The following is a 21281-nucleotide window of genomic DNA, read 5'->3' on the forward strand; positions in this document are numbered from 1 at the left end:
ATTTTACAGAACAGGACTTTTATTCCTTAGACTGTATGGATAGATCATAAAGTCATACTTTCAGAGCTGAAAGGAGGATCCTTTAGTAATTGCCACTGCATTTAGTGGATGAGGAGTGCATACCTTCCTGAGTAGGTAAGGTGTGTAGCTGAGGTCTAAGGCCAGCTGGTCAGCGAAGAGGCTTAAACACGTGTGCAACCCCTCGTCAGTCTGCCTACCTGCCGCACGTCCTTTCCAGCTGCCCTTCAAGCTCACACTCCATTACACTTACTTCTCTTCTTCCTGTGGCCAGTGGTTCCTCCAGTGGGGCGAGCCTGGCCCCGCTGTTCAGATCCCGGTCTCATGGCCTCCTCACTGAAGTTCCCTCCCGCCCAGCACTGCACACCACCCACTCTGCGTCACATTTCCCTAGTGTAAATTCTGCATAGTACACAGGGTTATTGGATGTGCTTCATGGTGCTTTCTCTGTTTATTGCCCACATGTCCCTTTGCAGTGTCAGCTAAGAGCCAGCATACTATAACAATGTTCACTGGTACATGATTTTAACCTCAGCACTCTGAGAGGCAGAAGCAGGAGTATCTGAAATTTGAGCCCCGCTTGGGCAACTTAGTGATTTAATGAGACCTCATGTCAAAAAATTGAAGAGAAAGAAAGACAGGGCTGATGATGTAGTTCAGTGTGAAGCCTAGGTTCAGTCCCAGTACCACACACACAGAGCGCCTGGCAACAAACATGGTATTAAAGTGGGATTAACCGGACAGGGGAGGAGAAGGAAGGTTGTGGTCCACACTGTGCCAGGTGAGACACCACTAGGAAGAATGAGAACCATCCTTAGGTCAGTACTCTTTGGAAGACATACAACACAAGTCTATATGTAGGTAACTTTAAATTTTCTAACACTCACATTGAAAAAGGTACAAAGAATTGGGTGAAATAAATTTAGATAACTCATTCTACTTAGCCCAGGATATCCAAAATGTTTTCATATGTAATCAATATAAAAATGATTAGTGAGTTATTTTGCTTCATTTTCAGATGAGGCCTTTGAAATATTATATAAAATTGGCACTTACAGCCCATCTCAATTTACAGACTAAATCTTTGTCAGAAATATTTATTGATACTCAGATTTCATAAGCTCACTGTTGGAAAAGTAGACTTAGGTTCTTAATTTTTTTTTCTTTTAACTGAATTGTGGGTTTCTTAAATTTAAGTTGGTTAAAAATGAGTAAAATTTAAAATTGAGTTCCTCAGTCATGCTAGCAACATTTCAAGTGCACAGTGCCATAGCAGCCAGTGGTCTGCCAGTTGCACCAACCTTTTAGCTTTGAGGTTATTTAGCCCTACTGCCCTGAATAACCCTGTGGGACAGAGCCTGGCATATGGAGCCCACAGAGGCAGAATATCTGGACCATGAACCAGGAGTTAATGGTCACACCTATAGCCCATCAACTTCTTAGCCATCATGTTATGAGTGAAGATGGAAGAGTCTTTTAAGATCCTGAGAACTAAGATGTTTGGTTCTGTTATGTTCTAGGAAAATGGGGGTGGGATCAGTTCTCATTGTGCCTTTTAGCTTCACGGCTAAAAGAACCATGGAGTCTAGAGCTAAGTAGAGATCATGGAGTCTAGGGCTAAGTCAAAACCATGGTGCTCACAGGCAGGTGTCCCTGGAAGCTTGGCCCAGCTCTTAACAAACAGAATCACATAGAGCAGAACACCTCCCTCCCCCACAGCCCTGTCCTAGCTCTCACACCCACCTACTCATCCACCCAGGCTGCAGGAGCTTATCTGCCCAGGAAGGCTGGTTTGCTGAGATCTCCCAAAGCCCTGAGTAAAGGAAGAACATTCTTGAAAAAGGCCTTGAAATCCTCATTCCTTCAGAAGTCTCATCCTGGTTGTCGTGCTGTGAGCTGATCCCACCAGCAGCTTCAAAACAATTGTTTCATGATGCATGTGTCCCTTGAGAGAACAAGGGTCAAGACTATGTTCTGAAACATCAGATGTCACAGTCTTCTGTCATGGCTCTAAGTTAATTACCAAGTGACAGCTTCTCTGCTAAGGCCATTAGCAGTAACTCTAATTGAGATGTCTAGCAGACAGATGTTCAGATAGCCAAGAAGCCTGACAAATAGACAAAAGTGAATTTGTCAAGGGGAAATTTATTGCATTAAAGCTTTCAGTTACAATAATATGCGGGTAGAACCCTTTCCCAAATGACCAAACTCTTAAGAAGAAAAGATGACCCCACTTTAAATCCTTCTCTACAATCCCTGGGTGGCACCAGGCCATTTGGTTTTTTCCATTTCCATTTCCATTTTTGTTATCTCTTAACACACTTTTGAAAAGAGCCTGCTATGTTTGTTGTTGCTGTTATTTTCAGTACTGGGAGTTGAATTCACGACCTCACAGTTGCCAAGCAGGCGCTTGTGCCACTGAGCTAAATCCCTGGCCAAGAGCCTGCTATGTGCCTGGCATTATGCTAGAAATGAGAAGACATGAGCTCTGCTTCTGAAGAGTGTTAAAGAGAGAGGCTTCTAAGATCCCTTTATCAGACAGAGCACCAGATGCATGTATGGTTCTGTAGAAAACTTTCAGGATACACACACACCTGCTCTCCAGAATCTGATAGTATAATCATGAGAAAAGGTATAGAATATGGAAGAAAATAGTATGTTTTAGGGTATAATAAGAAGCCACATGTCTTAATTTCTCATCTAAATACCTGACAGAAAACCAAACACCCACTGAAAGGAGGTTTCTCCTGAAAGGAGAAAAGTTTTAGTTCACAGTTTGTAAAGTTCATAGAGACTTCAAGGCAGACTGGCATGGCAGGAAGCAGAGAGAGGGATCGAGAGAGGAGGGAGGGAAATAGCCCCTTCCAGGACATTCCCCCAGTGACCCACCTCCTCTGACCAGGCTTCACCTCCCAGTGTCATGTTCAGCTATGAAGCCATCAGGGGATGAGTCCACCGATATGAGTCCACTGATGAGTATCACGCTCCCATGATCTAAGAACCTCCCAAAAGCCCTGTTTATGATTCTCTGAGGCTTTGAGGGGATGTCCAAATCTAAGCCACAATACCATAGGTCAAACTGTGTTCTTACACCCAACTTATCTTAAATAAAGATACCATTTTGATCTGCTTTATGATTCCTCTATATATGTTTTAATTGGTTCCAGACTTAGAGAAAGGCAAGGATCTTTCCCAACAATCAACATGACAATTGTACTTTATAAAGTTATTTCCCGTCCTGTATGCTGTTGATGCCTCCTAACAGTGCAGGTGATAGGCATCACTTTAACACCGTGTTGTTATTAACTCAGTCCCTCATTCTGGGTCACCTGCACCCATGCCATATTTGTCCAGTGAAAGTGTACCTTAGCATAACGCCCACCAGCTGGCATCTCAGGTACCAGTCTGTATTCAATCACTTGATGTGCCAACAGCAAGATATCTGCACCTGGGCCAAAGTGTAAATGCGCGAGTTTTACCAACATGATGCGCCATGTTACATTTTTGTGTATTTATAATTCATCTTATTAAATATTTTCTTTTGATTTTTCTCGTAGAATTAGCCTGATTCAGTACAATGTCACATGAAAGTTCACTTTTACAGCTTTGGGAAGAGGTTGAAAGTCAGTCATCAGGTGACCTGGCCACCAATGTTGACCTGAAGCATATCATCTGAAAAAGGTAGTAAGATATGACACCTAGAGATATGTCAGAGAGATACAGAAGGAAAACCAATGTTAGAACTAGGACAGAAAACGTCATTAGGTTCTTGCCATGGGTGAAACCTATTGGTCGGAATGCCAACAGTGTGATTCAGTGTGGGAAACTGCTTGTAACAGATGATATGCTGCAAGATGTTTTGAAACACACTAACTGTGAAATACTAGAAAACACACTATATGTATTAGTAGTAATACTCAAAAATACATTTATAATTATACTTTACCATCTGAACTAAAAGCCTTCTTAGCAGGACTTTATCATTCTAATCATCAGGCTCAGGGATTTATGGAGAAGTGGCATTGAGAGTTTTAGAATAATGATGACACTCAAAATTTGTTTCCTTCAAAATTGCCTGTGTTTTGATGACAAAGAGACCCACCAAGAAAGAAAATAGTCCAACAGTTTGGCTGTTATTAATTCATTTTTTGAAAGCTTTGCTTCACTCTGTCGAGCAGTTTATATACTGACCAATTGACAAACAACTTGCAACATTTCATGATTGTTGAGGCTTTCAGTAACATATGCCAAATAAACCTTCCACATATGGTATAAAATATGTGCCCTGGAAGATGCAAAGACATTTTACACCTTGAATTTAGAAATTCATTCTGGAATTCAACCACAAGGTCTTTACTTATATAGTAATAAACTGTATGACTCTGTGAACAGACTTGCTGTACCTATTTCAAAATGTCACCCAAATGTTATATTCAACAATTGAGGTCACTTAGCTACCTGTTAATGTTACATTTGCTAAAAGAACACCAGTTGATCAGCACAGAAACTATTGCAAAAATAAAGCCAAGATTCCTATTAAAATGTTGCAAGTTGCAATAGAGAAATGTATAGTACAATCTTTGGATTTCAGGAAGACATAACCTCCTATATGGCAATATAAAACAAGGTAATATCAATACTATCAATGTTACACCACAATGACAAATTTGATAGTGAGGCCTAGCATGGTGGTACCTGTCTGTAGTCCTGGCACTTAGAGGCTGAGGCAGCAGGATCCTGTAAATTCAAGGTGCTACAAAGTGAATTCCAGGCTAGCCTGGACTATTTTATAGCAAAGAAAAACAAAGGAATATTGATACTTTCAATATTATACCATGATGATAAGTTGACAGTGAGACTGGGTTGGAAGGCTGAGGCTGGAGGATCCTATAAACTAAGGTCAGCCTGTGCTACTTAGTGAGTTCAAGGCTAGCGTAGACTACATAGATCCTGCCTACAAACAAACAAGCAAAGATTGATAGTGACTCTTCAACACAAAGGAAGCCAGAAATGATCACAGTTTACAACAAAACAAATGCGGAGTAGATGCTGTGGATAAGTGAGGCAGCAACTCTGAAGTCACTCAGAGCACAAGCGTTGGCCAGTGGTTGTTTTCACTTGATGCTAAATATGTGAGCCATTAGCAGTCTCATAGTTTACTAAGAAAATAACAAGCACAGAATATCATAGAGAAATTTTCTTAGAGGTTTGGAACTGGGATTGATGAGTGACTAATTACAGCAAAGGAAGGACAGCATGTATCTGCCCAAGAAATCCTGCAAAGAATTCTGGAGCAGACTGATGACAGACAGTTGCAACATCACTAAAAATTCCTAAGACAACGTGGAGACCAGAGCGATGCCAAGTGTGTCCGACCAAAGAAGACAGGAAAGTAAGACACATGTGCAAGCCGTGTAAGCGATCCTTGTGTATACAGCATGCTGTTTTCCTGGGTGAAGACTGACTCAGGTGTGTAACTGAAGTAACCATTATTTTTCTGGGAGAATTTTGTTTGTATTTTCACATCGGAATTTATTTCTGCTGTTAGTTTTTAGAATAAGTAAGCAAAACAATTGATGTAGAAAATATTGATGTTTAAACACTCAATATATATCTGATATTTAATTTTATTGATATTTCATTTTCCTGCCAAGTAAACCTTGTATTAAATGTAATAAGCTCCTGTCAAAAGACGAAGACTAGAGAGGTGAAAGTATGCTTTGCCAAACAGGGAAGGAAAGCTAAGCACAAGTGCTGTATGTGTCGGCAAGATTCTTGTGTGGAATATACTGTCGTCATGTGTGAAGACGGCCATGGAGGTAAAGCCTGAATCAGAGGTTATTTCCATGGTAGAGTTTCCTTTGTATTTTCATTATCATTCATGTGGAAGTTTATTTCTGCTGTTGTTTTTTAGATCTTGTAAGCAGGTAAACAGTTGATTTTGAAAATGTTAATGTTTATTCTACACACTCACTGCATATTAAAAATTTAGTATTTTATTGATATTTTCCTGCTAAGTATACATTATTTAATGTAATAAAACTCATGAAATTAAAATTAATAACTCATTGATAGAAATCTCCTTAAAAAATAGACCTGGACATTACACAGCCCCATAATGTGCTTTTTCCAAACTTTGCCATGATACCCCTGGGGCAAAGAAAAGCAAACTCCAATAATACATCTCGTCCATAGGATCCTAGAACTGGGAAGTAGGCTAAGTCTTCTTACTCCAAGTTCAACGCCTTTCCCAGAGTCCTTCAGCCTCCCAGGTCTTGCCCAAGTCACAGCCCTTGCACTTGGAAGATCGCCTGACACCCTCCAAACACTTGCACCATCAGTTTCTTCTTGGAGTTTTCACAACTCCAGCCAGTATGCTCCCCACCTTCTGCTTCCAGGGTAGCTTGTCTTCTTTTAGTAGCTTTAGTCATTGCTGTTTTTTTGCTCCACCTCCAATCTGTTTGAAGAAATAAAACACTAGCAGGATAGAGTCATTGGCTCTCAAGTCAGATATTGGCTGGAAATTATTTGGGAAAGCAGTGTTGCAACCCAAAGGCATTGGGCCATTCCTTTTATAAGCTGATGAGCCTGTAGCTCAATAAGCTTCACCATTTTTTGGTTGCCAAGCTCTGGTAGTGCCATCCGTATAGCTATATTTTTAGAAGTCTTAGATTATTATAGCAACTGTGAAAATGAAGGAGAAAAGAAATTTGGCTCCCAACATAACATCCACTTAATTGGATGTTAAATTGAATTAAATTAGTCTTCATCCAGCCCAAACAGGCTGGATCTACTCCTGCTCCTGATTGAAGGGCCCTACACTTGCATGGTTGCTGAAGGGGCTACGAGATGCACAGAGATGATGCAGATTGCTATGGCCCTCCTCCTGATCCAGCTTATTCTGGGTACCTACTGGGCCTGGGAGGGTCAAGCGGAGGAAGCATGTGTAGCTGCCATTCTCTTAACCATGTAGAGTGAAATGTCAACAGTTTGTGTTGACAGATATTCTAGTCACGGAGCTTAACCCCATTAAAGATTATGTTGATGAGACAATAATGGGCCAGCTTCACTATGTGTCAGGAGGTGACAAGAAAGTGAGGCAGTAAATAAGCATGGCAAATCACTGGGGGCACATCAGCACAGTGGAGGATGGAGAATCCTAGTCCTTCAACTGTTTCTGTCAGGCCATGGTTAATTATAGGGAAGCTTTTGAAGGGGTTGTGAAAAGAAAAAAAGCTAGAGTGGGACCACTCTGAGTGGACTGGTGTTGCACAGCCACGCCGGTCCTACAGCAGTGATCCCTCTGCACACGCCTCTCTGAGGGCCACCGTAGGGTCAAAGTACAGGATGTTTAAGGACTACATCAGACGTCCACTGTGGTTTCTCCATGTGGCTCTCTAGCTTTCTGTGAACCTTAGAACTGTACTGTCAGTTTACCTTAGGGGTTGCCTGCAGAATCCCTCCAATGTCTTTCTCAAGGGAACTGAATTCTATTTTCATAAGGTCTGAAGCGCTGAAGGTGGGCCCTCACAGGCTGCTCACCCAGCACTAACCACAGAGGAGCCGACTTCGCCTAAGCTCAGACTCTGGTTACCTTCCCTGATTAAGATTATTTCACACCCCTTTAGACATCATGAGTTGAACTTACAAGTTATCAACAGTTACACTGTCAGAAGCCTACCCCTTGCACTTTCTTGGCTCTTCTCTCCCCTTGTCATGGGTTCATCGCTGAAGGGTCACCATGCCCTACTCCCAGGCCCACCCAACAGAGCTCACATTTCCCATAGCGTTTACTGTACTTCAAGAGAAAAAATTATAAATTATAGCTATAGGATAGTGAAGAATCTGTTTTGGGCCATATTGTTACTTTGCTTTATTTTTATTTTGTTTATCTAGCAAAAAGATGGCATGGTTCAATGAAGGGAAAGGAAAAGATTTTTTGAAGCCATCTTAAAGGAATCTATGATCCCAAAGTAAATAATTAAGAAATACAGAAAGGGAAAATTAGGAATCAAAAAAAGAGTCTTGGTTGAATCCAGAGTTGTTATGAAGAGTTTAGGAAATTAGATCAAGGAAGTAAAAGATTATGGAGGTGACAGAAAGGGGGGGGGGGAAGAAAATTAGAGTTCAGAAAACAGGGAATTTTTTGAGCCTTCCTCAGTCCCATAGTTAAACATCCTAACCATGTGAACAGTTTGAATGTTTTCTGTTTTATTTGCTCTTTGATATAACTTCTGTAATAGAGAAATCCTCAAAATCCCATGATATATTTGTCTGAAAAATCTCAATAGTTTTGCAATTGATAATTTGCAAATATCTCATAAAATCCCTTTGATCCGTTACTGAGGCCCTCTTAGCCAACTGCATAAGGGGACTGTTGGGGTGAATTTCAGCAAGAGGCCAAGCGGAGATATCAAAGATGTCCTAAGAAATGAAAGACAATAAAAAGCCTAAAGTGAATCAAGTGAACATCAGACTACTAGGTAAATGCCAAAGTTTGTTACATTTGCTGAGTCTAAATGTCAGTGATGAATCTGACCATTGTACTGAATTATTGTTACCAGGGAAAAGGAGGATCAAGGAAGCATCCAGACCTCAGTGGTTGGTCTTCACATTCACCAGAAACTCTGACAGTAGTGACATTAAATATTGAGTTTTCAGTTGTTGCCTGGGTTGCTCAGCTACCTTGTAGGATAACCCCCCTCATCATGTCTCCCAGCTGGTGATGTTTCAGGCATGAGTTTATCTGAGCATGAATCTGGCCCCCTAAGTGTAAATTAACTTTTCTGGTGAGTAAATTTTCTTTAACAAAACAAAAATCTTTTCAACTCTTTGAATAATATGGTGGCGTGATTGTCATACAGAGTAGCAATTTTTAATAAAAAATGGAAAGTTAAGCTTATGAAAAATATAGTAATGTATATTTTTTATTTCATAGAAAACCAGAAATTTGTAACAAAGTAAGAGGATAACAGTGGTTAATGATTTATATCATTATCTTCAAAATTGCGACTCAGAATACAAAACATAAACCAAAAAGATTCTTACTGCAAAGAAACAGATAATAACACAAAACATTCATTTTAGTGAACTAAATGAAGTAAAAAAAAAACCAATTAGTGTATATAATGAATTATTTGTGAACTCTGAAATATATAATTTGGGGAAGTATCGAACTTCTCCCCTAATTTCTATTTTTATGTTCTGTTTTGCTATCTGTCTCCCCACCCCCGTGTGTGTGTGTGTGTGCGTGTGTGTTTCTCATTTAAGAGAAAGCATACAGTATTTCAGCTTGTGTTTCTGACTTCTTTCGCTTAACATTATGTTTTCAAGGTACATCCATCTACTTACAGTTCATCTTTCTTTATGGCACTGTAGCACTCCATTGCATATAAACACATTTCCCTTCTCCATTCATCTACTGATGGACATGTACAGTGTGCTGTTTTCAAGATCTACCTATTATAAATCAGGCTGCTATAAACAAAGTGTACATATATCCCTGTAATATCAGGATTTTGACTCCCTAGGAAAGATACCTGGAAAGGAAATAGTGGGGTAAATAAAATATCTATTTTTAATTTTTGGAGGCATCTCTGGGGTGGTTGTACTAGTTTACTTTCTTACCAATAATGTAGAAAAGTTCCTTTCCCCCCACATCCTCTCCAACATTGATATTATTAGGTTTTTTTGATGATAGCCATTCTTTCTGGGGTAAGATGGTATCTCAGTGTAATTTTAATTTATCTGATGGCCAGCTATGATAAACTTTTTTCATGTATTTATTGGCCATTTATACTTCTTCCAAGAAGTGTGTATTCATTTTGGTTGTCCATTTTTTATTGGATCGTTTACTTGGGTTTTTGTTGGTTTTTTTAAATTCTTAATATATTTGTTATGTTAGTCCCCTATCTATGAGATAGCTGGCAAATTTTGCTCTTATTCTTCACATTTTTTCTTCTCTCCATTGCCTGTTTCCTTTGCTGTACTAAAGCTTTTTAATTAGATATGATCACATTTGTTGAGTCTCAGTATTATTCCTTCTGTCATTAGGATTCTGTTCAGAAAGTCCACTCCTATACCTATGTCTTCAAAAATTATACCTATTTTAGCTTCCAGCAGATTGTTTCTGTTTTAATACTTAAATCTTTTATCCATTTTGATTTTAGTTTACTATTTGGTAAAATATATAGGTCTAGATTTAGTCTTCTATGTGGATATCCAGTTTTCCCAGCACCAATAATTATAGAGGCTTTTTCTTGTCCAGTTTATGTTTTTGGCTCATTTTTTGAAAGTAGGTAACTGTATGTACCTGGAAGTATTTCTGCTTTGATTCTGTTTCATTGATCCACATGTCTTTTGATGCCAGTACCATGCTGTTTTGATCACTAGTTTTATAATATACCTTCAAGTCTGGGATTATTATGCAACTCACTTTGCTTTTGTTACCCATTTTCTTTGGCTACTCAGGGTTTTTTCTGATTATATATAAATTTTAGGCTTGGTTTATCTAGCTCTATGAGAAATGATGTTAGTGTTTTGATTGAGATTGCATTAAATCTATAAATCAGTTTTGGAAGAATAGTCATACCTTAGTTCATGAACAAATTCAATTCAGTTCCCTTTCATTTCATTCTCTTGTTTGATCTGGTTAGTGTTTCAAGGATAGTTGAACAGAAGTGATGTAAGTAGACACTCTTGTCTTGTTCCTGATTTTAGAGGAAAGGTTTTCAGTTTCCCGCCTTTAATATGATGCCAAGAATAGGTTAAATGACTTTTTACTGTGCTCATATAAAGACTTTCTATACCTGTTTCCTTCTGGATTTTTTTAATGATGAATGGATGTTAGATTTTTGTCAGAGGCCTTTTCTGCATCTGCTGTGATTTTTGTCCTTGCTTCCGTGTATGTGATGAATTACATTTATTGATTTTTGTATGTTGAACCACCTTTGCATCCCTGAGATGAAGCCCACCTCATCATGGTGGATGATCCTTTTGATGACTTATTGCATTCTGTAGCTGGCATCTTATTAAAGATTTTTGCATCTATGTTCATTAGAAAAACTGGCTTGTAGTTCTCTTTTTTTGTTGGATTTTTGTCTGTTTTGGAGATCAGGATAATATTAGCTTCCAAGAATGATTTTCAAAGTACTCCTCTCTTGGTTTCATCAAGAAAGTCTGAGGAATATTGATGTTAGATCTTGCCAGGACATCTAGCAAATAGAATTTGGCTGTGAATCCATCAGGTACTGAGCTTTTGTTAGTTGGTAGTTTACATGTTTGTTTGTTTGTTTTACTGCCTCATTTTCATTGCCTATTTATTGGGTTAAGATTTTTAAGTCTTTTTGGTTGAGTTTTGGTAATTCATATGTATCTAGGAATATTTTCCTTCCTTATATGGCTCTCCAGTTGTTTGGCATATATTGTTGGCAAACAGTTGCAAATACTTTTCTGGAATTTTGTAGTGTTCATGTGATTTTAGATTTTTCATTTCTAACTTCATTAATTTATGTTTTTCCTTTTTAAAGTAAGATTGGCTGAAGGCTTGTCTATTTTATTTATTCCTTTAAAACACCATTTCTTTGATTCATTCTTTGAGGTTGGTTGGTTTGTATAGGGGAAGAGGTTGATCTCCATTTCATTAATTTATGCTCTGATTTTTATAATTTTCTTCCTTGTACAAGCTCTGGGTTTGGATTATTCTTGTTTCTCTAAGACCTTGGTATGTATCATTAGGTTATTTCTTTGGGCTTACTCTGTTTTGCTAATGTAGATGTTGACAGCTGTAAACTTCCCACATGGGACTGCTTTCATTGTGTCACCTAAGTTCCGGTATGTTACACTGGTATTATAGCTTAATTCTAGAAACTGTCTTGTTTCTTGTTTAGTTTCCTCTGTGGCCCATTGCTTATCATAAGTGTGTGTTGTTTAGTAGTCCATGTGTTTACATAGTTTCTATGGTTTTTTGTTTTGTTTTTTGGGTTTTGCTATTGATTTTTAGCTTTATTACACTGTAATCTAATGTGTATTGTAAAAAGTTAATTCTTTTGCATTTATATAAGGATATTTTATCAGCCAGTTTGTGATCTTCTTTGGAGAAGGTACCATATGCAATTGAAAAATATATATCCTGTTACTATTAGCTGAAACATTCCTTATGTATCTATTAAGTCCATTTGTTCAAAGGTTTGGTTCAACTCTGTTGATTGTTTTGTTTACCTGATATTGAAATCTCCTACTGTTATTCTATGACTGATGTTTTTCTGATCCTTTATGTCTATTAGAATTTGTTTTATGAAGTTGGCCAATACCATGATTTGGTGTATATATACGTTTATAATTGTTCTCTCTTCCTGTTGAGTAGTTCCATTAACAAATAAGTAATCTTTCCCATTTGTGGTCAGCTTTGGCTTGAAGTCCACTTTTTCTGAAAATAGGATAGGTAATCTACTTGTTTTCATGTCCCTCTCACATGGAATATTTTTTCCATTAAGTCAAGAGAGAGAGAAATGTGTTTTCGTATATAGCATACTGTTGAATTGTGTTTCTTGTTTCATTCTACTAATCTGTATCTTTTGATTGGCAAATTGAGCCCATTTACAGTAATAGTTGTAGTCTAGCTTTGCAAGGAAAACAATTTAATACAGGACATACAACTTACAGAATTATTTTATAATAGTCACCCAAGAATCAGATACAAAAGAGTGCAGAAAATCTGTCCAAAAATTAGATACCCAAAGAATACAGGTGAAGCCCTAGATCCCATGGCAATGTCCTTCACAAATCCAGCTGAAGACCTTGAGCCCATGACAGTGCCCCTACAAGTCCAACTGGGAGGCTAGCACCCACACCAATGTCTCATGCAAAACCTTCACAGATCTGTGCTGGGAAGGCCCAAAGGTGAGTGGTGAAAACAAGAAAATCTATGCCAACAGGATGAAGGATCCGTGTTGGCAGGCTGAGGGATCTATACTGGAGCCAGGAAGCAGTGCTTAAGGTAAGAAAAAGTACCACAGCCATCCTCAGTGACAGGGAGGTCCTGAGCTCCTTTGAGGATGAGAACAGCTGAGTTCATATCAGGAGAGCCAATGTGACAAGCTCCTCCAGGAGAACCAACAGCATCACCTCTTTCTCTTCATTTCTTCTTTTTATGTTGTTGACAACAATCCTCAGGTAGGTGCTCTGCACCCACCACACTGATTCAGTTCAGCCGAGTGTTTGGAACAGTGTTACAAGCTCCTACTGTTCAATATACCAAAGTCCACCCCAGTCAACTTGGAACCCACACACATTTCCTTAAGCCAGTCACTAGTGGCAGATTTGTGGTCTATTCAGATTTACATTAATATAACAATTACATATTTCCATCTTATTACACTCATTTCTATGCTAAAGGCAAAATATTCAAAGAGTGATAAAAATTCAAGGTTAAAACTGGTTGGACTAATGAACTTGATTGCAAACCTATCTAAAACTACATTAAAAGCATATTAAAAGATCTATTACCATCACAATCCTTGCTTCCCATTAACTTTTAACAAAAGGACATGGAGAGACTTAAAAACAAGAATCTGAAGAGCTCCAGCAAGGTGACTTTCACCTATCAGCGCATCTGCCCTGTTGTGTGGTTCAGGGGGAATCTTGAAGGTTGTGGGTGTCCAGATGGACGTGGTTAGCACCATCTCCACTGTGGTTTCCATTTTTCTGGTGGAAAGAGTGAGGAGCCACCCGCACACCATCAGCCTCAGCAGCATGGCTTTTTGTTGAATCATCATCATGACATCTCTGTTACTCAAGGATACATACATCTGTGTTGCTGCAAGCTTGAGATCAAACCAGGTCCTGTCCCCTGGATCATCCTGCCCAGCTGCCGCAGCTGTGACTGGTTGTACTAACTGGACCACCAACATTTTGGTTGGACTGCTCTTCCCCTTGGCTACAGACCCTTTAGAAGTTTAAGCTTTTATGATCTTCTCATCTTCCATATTATCTTCCTACTGTTCACCTACTTCAAAGTCCCTGAGACCCGAGGCAGCACTTTTGAGGATACACGAGGACCTTAGAAAGGCACATTCAGGTCTCCCTGGGAACCCTGCCCTGGGGCTGAACAGCCTGCAGCCAGAGAGTAAACCAGCTGAGGTCTTCTAGGCCACCTCCTCCAGGACCGTGGACAGCGACCACTCACCCTAGGGAGCCCTCACCCAGGAACTCTGGACTAACTGCTCCAGTGCTACTGCCTGTGCCCCTCTCACCTCAGCAAGCCGTTGGCTCGGCCAGTGCCTGGGCTTCCTGAATCCTTTGCTTCTTGGACCTTGTCCTGTGGGAACTGCTAGGTGACCACACCTCATTCCCGGCCACACTCCGCTTCTGCCCTGAGCACCAACTGTGGACTCCTGCATTTCATTTCAGGAAAGCCAGAACTACAGGCTCTTGGAGAACCAACAGCATCACCTCTCCTTCTCCAGTTCTCCTTTATATGTTGGTGACAACAATCCTCAGGAGGGCCCTCCACACCTAGCACTACACTGATTCAGTTCAGCTGGGTGTTACAAGTTGGCCACCAGCTGTCAGTCCACCACAACAGTCATAACTGATAAAACCTGAGTTATTCCTGTCGTTGTATTTTCCTGTTACTCTTTTGATTTCTTCCTCTTAATTGCTAGCTCGACATGATCCATTGATTTTCTTGGACATTTTGGCATTGTTAGCATCACTGTGTTGGCTATCCTTGAAAATTTTTTAGAGTGTTGGTTAGGTGGTCATGAATTTCTCTAGGTTTTCTTCATCATGGAAATATCTTCTTTCTATCAATTTTGAAAGATAATTTTGTAGGCTACCACAATCTAGATTGTAAGCTGTATAAGAGCTTGAAATATTCATTCTGTGCTCTCCTTGCCTTTAAGGTTTGTGTTGAAAATCTTATTCTGATGGGCCTTCTTTATAGATGAATTTTTTTCTTTTCTCTAGCCAGTAAGATTGTGTTGCTGTGTTGTGTTTCCCTTGTTTAACCATTATGTGGCATGGGGTGCTTTTTTCCCTGTTCATGGCTATTCAGGGTTTTATATGTTTACTTATCTGTATGTCAGGAAGCTTTTCTGTTATTACTTGTGTACGCAGGGTTTTATGTCCTTTGTGCTGTGTTCTGCTTTTCCAAGTACTTTTCTTAAACTTACTTTTATTCATACCCTTTGATATACATAATGATCACATTCTTCATATGGCATTTGTACCTGTACATAATATATCTTGATTATTTTTCCCCATTTTCCTCTCCACCTTTCAACCCCTCTTCCCCTCCTTATTTACAAAATCTTTGTTTCCAGTTTTTCCTTATATTCTTTTTTTTTCTTCTTTTCCCCTCCTTTTCCCCCTCCCCTCTCCTTTTTTTCCTCTTCCAATTTGAATATTTTCTTCCTACTTTCGAATATCTATCATCCATTTTGGTTCTTATTTATATTTTTGGTTTCTCACACAAGAGAAACAATGTGATATTTAGACGTGTGCATCCAGTTTATTTCCCCAAAAAGAATGGTTTCAAAGTACTTACATTTGCCTAAAAATGTCTTGTTTATTTTTATGGCAGAGTAGTATTCCATTGTATATAAAAACCACAGTTTCCTTATCTGTTCATCTGTTGATGGGCATCTGAACTATTACAAATTGTGTCTCCTATATGGGTATGCATATATTTCCATAGTATGATGCTTTTAACTCTTTTGATAAAACACCAAAAGGGGGAATAGCTAGGTCAAATGGAACCTCTAGTTTTAGTTTTTTGAGGACTCTCCATACTGATTTCCATATTATTTGTACTAGTTTACACTCTCTCACCAACAGTGGAGAAGGGTTCCTTTTTTCCCACAGCCCCACCAGCATTTGTTATGGGCTGATTTCTTGATGCTAGCCATTTTTTCTGAAGTGAAATGAAATCTCAGTGTTATTTAAAATTTGCATTTCTCAAATGACTAGTGGCATTCAACATTAGTCCTCTTTGAGTAATTTAAAAGCGATTGAATCCACTTTCAGATTTCCTTGTTCTTTATAAGGTGTGTCTCATTAATCATTGACTACAGTCCTATGCTTTAGGTATAACACTGTCTTCACATACCATATTTTCTATCATGTTTTTAATTTGCTGGATTTTCATGTGGAACTTTCTTGCGAATCCCCATTCATTTCCATACTGGGCATTCATGGTTTCTATCTCTTTCTTTCATTCCCTAGTTGTTTTGTAGTGTCTGCTGTAGACTCACTGATCATCAGTTTCATTAGTGTCATTTTTAGATTAGTTATAAGTTTTTAAATTCAACAAATACCATATTGATGATTTTACCTCCATTTTTACTCTTTCAGAACTATCTGCTCTGTAGATTATGATTTCCTCTTTGCAGTGCCCTGGAATGGGTTTTGAGGGAGTTGAGAGTTTGGGAAGGTATTTTGTTGCCTTGTCTGTTAATGTTTCTGTTTCTTTGATCTCTGTTCTGGGTTTGCAAATTCATTGTCTGATGCCTTGTTCTGTGGGAGCAACAATATGCTTATGAGCCCCCAGGCTATCTAGGTATCACAATAAAGAGAAAACCAGTTGCCAATGACCAGTGTTGCCTTGGCTCAAACAGTAAATTCAGTGATAACAATGGCATCAAATTTAACTGGATTTTGACACCCAGTGGGAACCATTTATAAACAGATTTTAACCAAATCAAAAGGGACCAATTTTAGTGAAGATAACTAGGTCACCTTTGTATTAACCTATAGTAACTCAGATCACTATTTTTTTTTTGATGTAGCAACAGTGCAGGAACTCAAGCATGCCACTTGACCTAACACCTTCCTTCTTCTTTTTCAGCACTGCCCTTTCTGATGATTACTCCCACAAATCCTGCCTCCCATGACAGAATATGAGTCCACGATCTTACTGGTCTGAACCTGGTTCTCCCAGAGCATCTCAGGAGAGCCCTATTTTGCTCCCATCCTCCCTAAGCCTGTTTTTCCCAAGGCTGTCTTTTACCAGGTCTCTGTGGTGGGTATCACTTCAGTGATGAAGTGAAACTCTCCTCCTCTGGTGTGTGGGTCTCTTCTTTGATCAGTCAGTCTGCTGGTGGCTGTTATCTGATTTCCTGTGCTGTGGAGAACCCAGGGCCTGGGAACAGGGCATGGTTCTTTGATCCTCCTGACTCAACACAGGACCTGGGCTGGTTTTGGCATGAGCTGAGAGTAAGGAATGTGGTTCCCAGGTGCTCCTTGATTATACATAGTTTCCAAGCTTCAGAAATTATCCTTCTTTGGAGTCTGAAGAAATACCCAATAATCTGGTAATATAGACCTCTGGCGTACTTCTAGTCAAGAGTATTCTAGACGATGTTTTGTTCTCAATGTTAGCAAGTCCACTTGTTCACGTAATGAGGACCGCCCTCTTCATTAATCAGTGGGGCTCAGTGGATTTGAAAATCCACATGATACAGTTGCATAGTTTCAACTTGAAAATATGCTTTGGGGTACTTTTATTCAGTGAGTTGTACTGAATAGCAAATACAGTGATTTTAAAGCATTATTATGATAAAAATCATAACTATAGAAATAAGGATGTCTTTAAATTTTTTCCATCTTCACAACTCTTTTCTCTTTTTTTTCTCATTTTCTCTATTTTTCTGTCATCTTTAAAATAATTGTTTGCCACTGAGCTAAAACTCATACAGCATATCTCAGGATCATCGCTTGGATTTCATCTGCTTCTATGTTTTGCTTAATTTGCAATCCAGTCTGAGTGTGTGGTCCTCCTGAGCTATCTAGCGAACACAAAGCTTATGGGATCTCAGCCAATTCATAACCTGCCATTCTGTAACCCACAGAGTCACTGAGATGAACAGAAAGAGGTAAACATTGATTTCAAGCAAATCTTTGAGCATCTGTATGTGCTTGGCACAGTGCTAGATCTTGGTTGGGTGTGTCCTTTTAAAATCAAGCAAACAAGTCAAATCTTAAATTCCCAGGGAAGGCCTGCATTAAAAAGCTATCCTTTTCCAAAGCAAATTTTTGTGAGCATTTAGTAAGCACTTTCTATGAAATAACTGCAAAGAATATAATGCAGAAAGAAAGACTCTCTTCCCATTTTTCTCATATTTTTTACTCTTTTCAATTGGTTATACAAATTAATGGTAAATTCATACAGAATACTTTGGTCATTTTCACTCCCCTCACCCCCTTGTCCCATACTCAATAGTTTCATATTTTTCAATGCATACTTTTTGCTCCTATTTATTCCCATTTTACTTACTTTCCTCATCACTGAGACACAATACCTGACACCCACAATTTAAAGGAGGAAAGATTTATTTTGGCTCACAGTTTATAAAGATATCATTCCGTAGTCAGCTGGCTCTAAGGCAGGGCAGCATGACAGAAGAGGGTTACAAATGGCAGACTTTTGACTTTATTTATTTATGAATAATACTTTATTGTATCTTTATCTGTACATTTAGGTATGTGCTAGTGGCACAGAACAGAAGACACACAAACACATTTTTCTTATTTATTCATCCATTGACGGGCACCTAGGCTGGTTCCACATCTTGGCTAAAATAAATTACACTGCAATAAAAATGAGTATGCAGATGTCTCTATAGTATATTGACTTTAATTGCTTCCGATATATATTGGAGTGGCATAAACAGATCAAATGTTAGCTGTATTTTAGGGTTTTTTTCAGATTTTTTTATTAGTACCTATTTGCATTATATAATATTTCTTGCAGGGAGCTGGTACATGTACATAATACATCTCAATGCTTTTTTGGTCCTCTTTCCTTCTCTCCTGTTTGTTTGATCTTTTCCCATTTAAAAAAAAGATCTATGTTCCTACTTGTTATTATCTTTTATTTTTCTTCTTATATGTATTTTGGGGTTTTTTGAGCACCTCTAATGTTTTCCATAGGTGACTGTACTGTACTAACTTACCCACTAACCATGTAGAATGACTCCTTTTCCCCCAACATCCTCACCAGAATTTATTGCTTTTCTTTCTTCTTTCCTTTTTTTTTTTTTTTTTTTTTTTTTTTTTTTTTTTTTTTTTGCCTCTTAATGATACCCATTCTAAGTTGGGTGACGTGGAATCCCAATATAGCTTTTGCATCTCCCTAATGGCTAAAGATGTTGAACATTTTTTCATATACTTACTGCTCATATGTACTTATTTTGATAAATGTCTGTTCAACTGATTTGCCCATTCATTGATTGGGCCATTTGCTATATTGGTGTTGTTTTTGTTTGTTTTGTTTTGTTTTATTTTTAGTTCTTGATGTATTCTATACGTTAACCCTCTGTCAGAAGAGTAGCTGGTAAAGTTTTTCTCCCATTCTGCAGACTTTCTCTTCACTCTGGTAGTTGTTTCCCTTACTATGTAAAACCTTTTCTATTTGATATAATTCCATTTGTTGATTCTTGCTATTACTTCCTGTGCCATTGAAATCATATTCAGAAAGTCTGCCTGTGCCCCTATGGCTTCAGATGTTTCCCTTATGTATTCTTTCAGCAGTTTCAAAGTTTCAAGTCTTACAACTAGGACTTCCATATGCTTTCAGTTGATTCTTGTATAGGATGAGAGATAAGAATCTGGTTTCAATGTTCCACAAGTAGATGTCCCCCAAGCACCATTTGTTAAAAACACTGTCTTTCCTCTAACATATTTTTGTCTCCTTTGTAAAATTCACTGTATTGCAGGAGTTTATGTGTCTCCTATTCTGTGCCATTAGTATAGCCTTAGTATGCTCATTTTGCTGTACAATTTGAAATTGTGTATTGTGATGCCTCCAGCCTTGCTCTTTTTGCTTAAGATTGTTTTGGCTATGCTGGGTCTTATTTCCATGTGAACTTTAGGGTTGTTTTTTCTGCTCTGTGAAGAATATCATTGGTATTTTTTTGGAGGGGTGCATTGAATCAGTAGATTGCTGTTAGTAACATGGCCATTTTAACCACATGTGTTAATCCTGCCAACCCATTCACATGACATATCTTTCAGTCTCCTAGCATCTTTTTAATTTTTTTGGTCAGTATTCTGAAATTTTCATTGGGGAGGTCTTTTACCTTCTTGGACTGATTGATCCATAGATATTTAATTAAAAGCTATGTGAATGGAATTGTTTCTCTGATTTTCTTTGCTAATCCAGTAGTGATAATAATAATTAATTTTAATGTTGATTTTATATCCTGTTATACTGTTGAATTCATGTCTGAGCTCTAAAAGCCTCTTGGTAGGATCTCTAGGGTCTTCTAAGTGTAGAATAGAATCATCTGCAAACAAGGATAATTTGACTTCTTCCTTTCCTATTTGTATCTCTTATATTTTCTCTTATCTAATTGTTCTAGCTAAAATTTCAAGAAGTATATTGAAGTGTTGGTCTTCAAGGTTCCCTTCTTTTAAAAGCATTCCATATAACCACATTTATTGGTTAACACACATTTATTGTTTTAGTCAATATAGGCCATAAATTGTAACAGACAACCCCAAACTCACAGATGCTTAACATAACAAAGGTTTGTTCATCGCTTAAGCAAATTCTAAAGTAGCTGGGCATGGTGGTGCACACCTGAAATCCCAGCACTCCAGAGGCTGAGGCAGGAAGATTGCCATGAGTTTGAGGCCAGCCTGAGCTACACCAAAAACCCAGCCCCCCAAAAATAAAAACAACCAAACAAACAAATTCTCAATTAGGTACTTCTTGTTGGCTTACTTTTCTCCAAGATATGGTCGGGAATCCAGACTTCTGCCATCTTGTTATCCTATCATACTCATTGCTGGCCTCCAAGATCATCACAGAAGGAAAGAGATATTGCATGTGTATATGCTTCTGTTTAGAAGTTACACACACATTTGTGTTCACTGGGTAGGTCTAGTTACATGGCCCTATCTAGATCAAGATAACTGGGAAATAGCTACAGCTGGGTAATCACTGCCAAGAAGAAAAGCACCATAGGAGGGAAACATGAACCTTGGGTTTTAAAAAAACTGTCTGTGTTCTTGAAAGTAACCTTAAAGCTCCAGGTAGAGGGGTAACTCATGAAATAAAACAGCCTATCCAGTACTGGAATTTTCCAAATACAGTCACGTAAAGGTGATGGGGATGCTTTTCAGACAAAACTAGTTATGACCACTGCTGCCCTGAAACTCCTACAACTGTCTAATGAATGCTTTTCTGTTACCAAGTTCTGTTATACTCTGTTTCATTATCACATCTATTGATGTGCATGTCCTTGAACATGTAAATGACC

The 21281-nt window shown here is 38.5% G+C and overlaps 1 protein-coding gene and 1 pseudogene across 7 annotated transcripts in view; both read left to right on the plus strand.

Moving 5' to 3' along the window:
* The window catches only part of Tmem108 (transmembrane protein 108), a 322687-nt gene that overhangs the window by 184805 nt on the left and 116601 nt on the right, over window positions 1-21281 (plus strand). The gene's annotated exons all lie outside the window — the stretch shown is intronic.
* Window positions 1-21281, plus strand: part of LOC134476095 (high mobility group nucleosome-binding domain-containing protein 3-like) — a 110293-nt pseudogene that overhangs the window by 15844 nt on the left and 73168 nt on the right.

The sequence above is a fragment of the Cavia porcellus genome, unplaced genomic scaffold (genome assembly GCF_034190915.1).
Source record: "Cavia porcellus strain 051 isolate PalLab524CR breed Dunkin Hartley unplaced genomic scaffold, mCavPor4.1 scaffold_5, whole genome shotgun sequence".
NCBI classification, from domain to species: domain Eukaryota; kingdom Metazoa; phylum Chordata; class Mammalia; order Rodentia; family Caviidae; genus Cavia; species Cavia porcellus.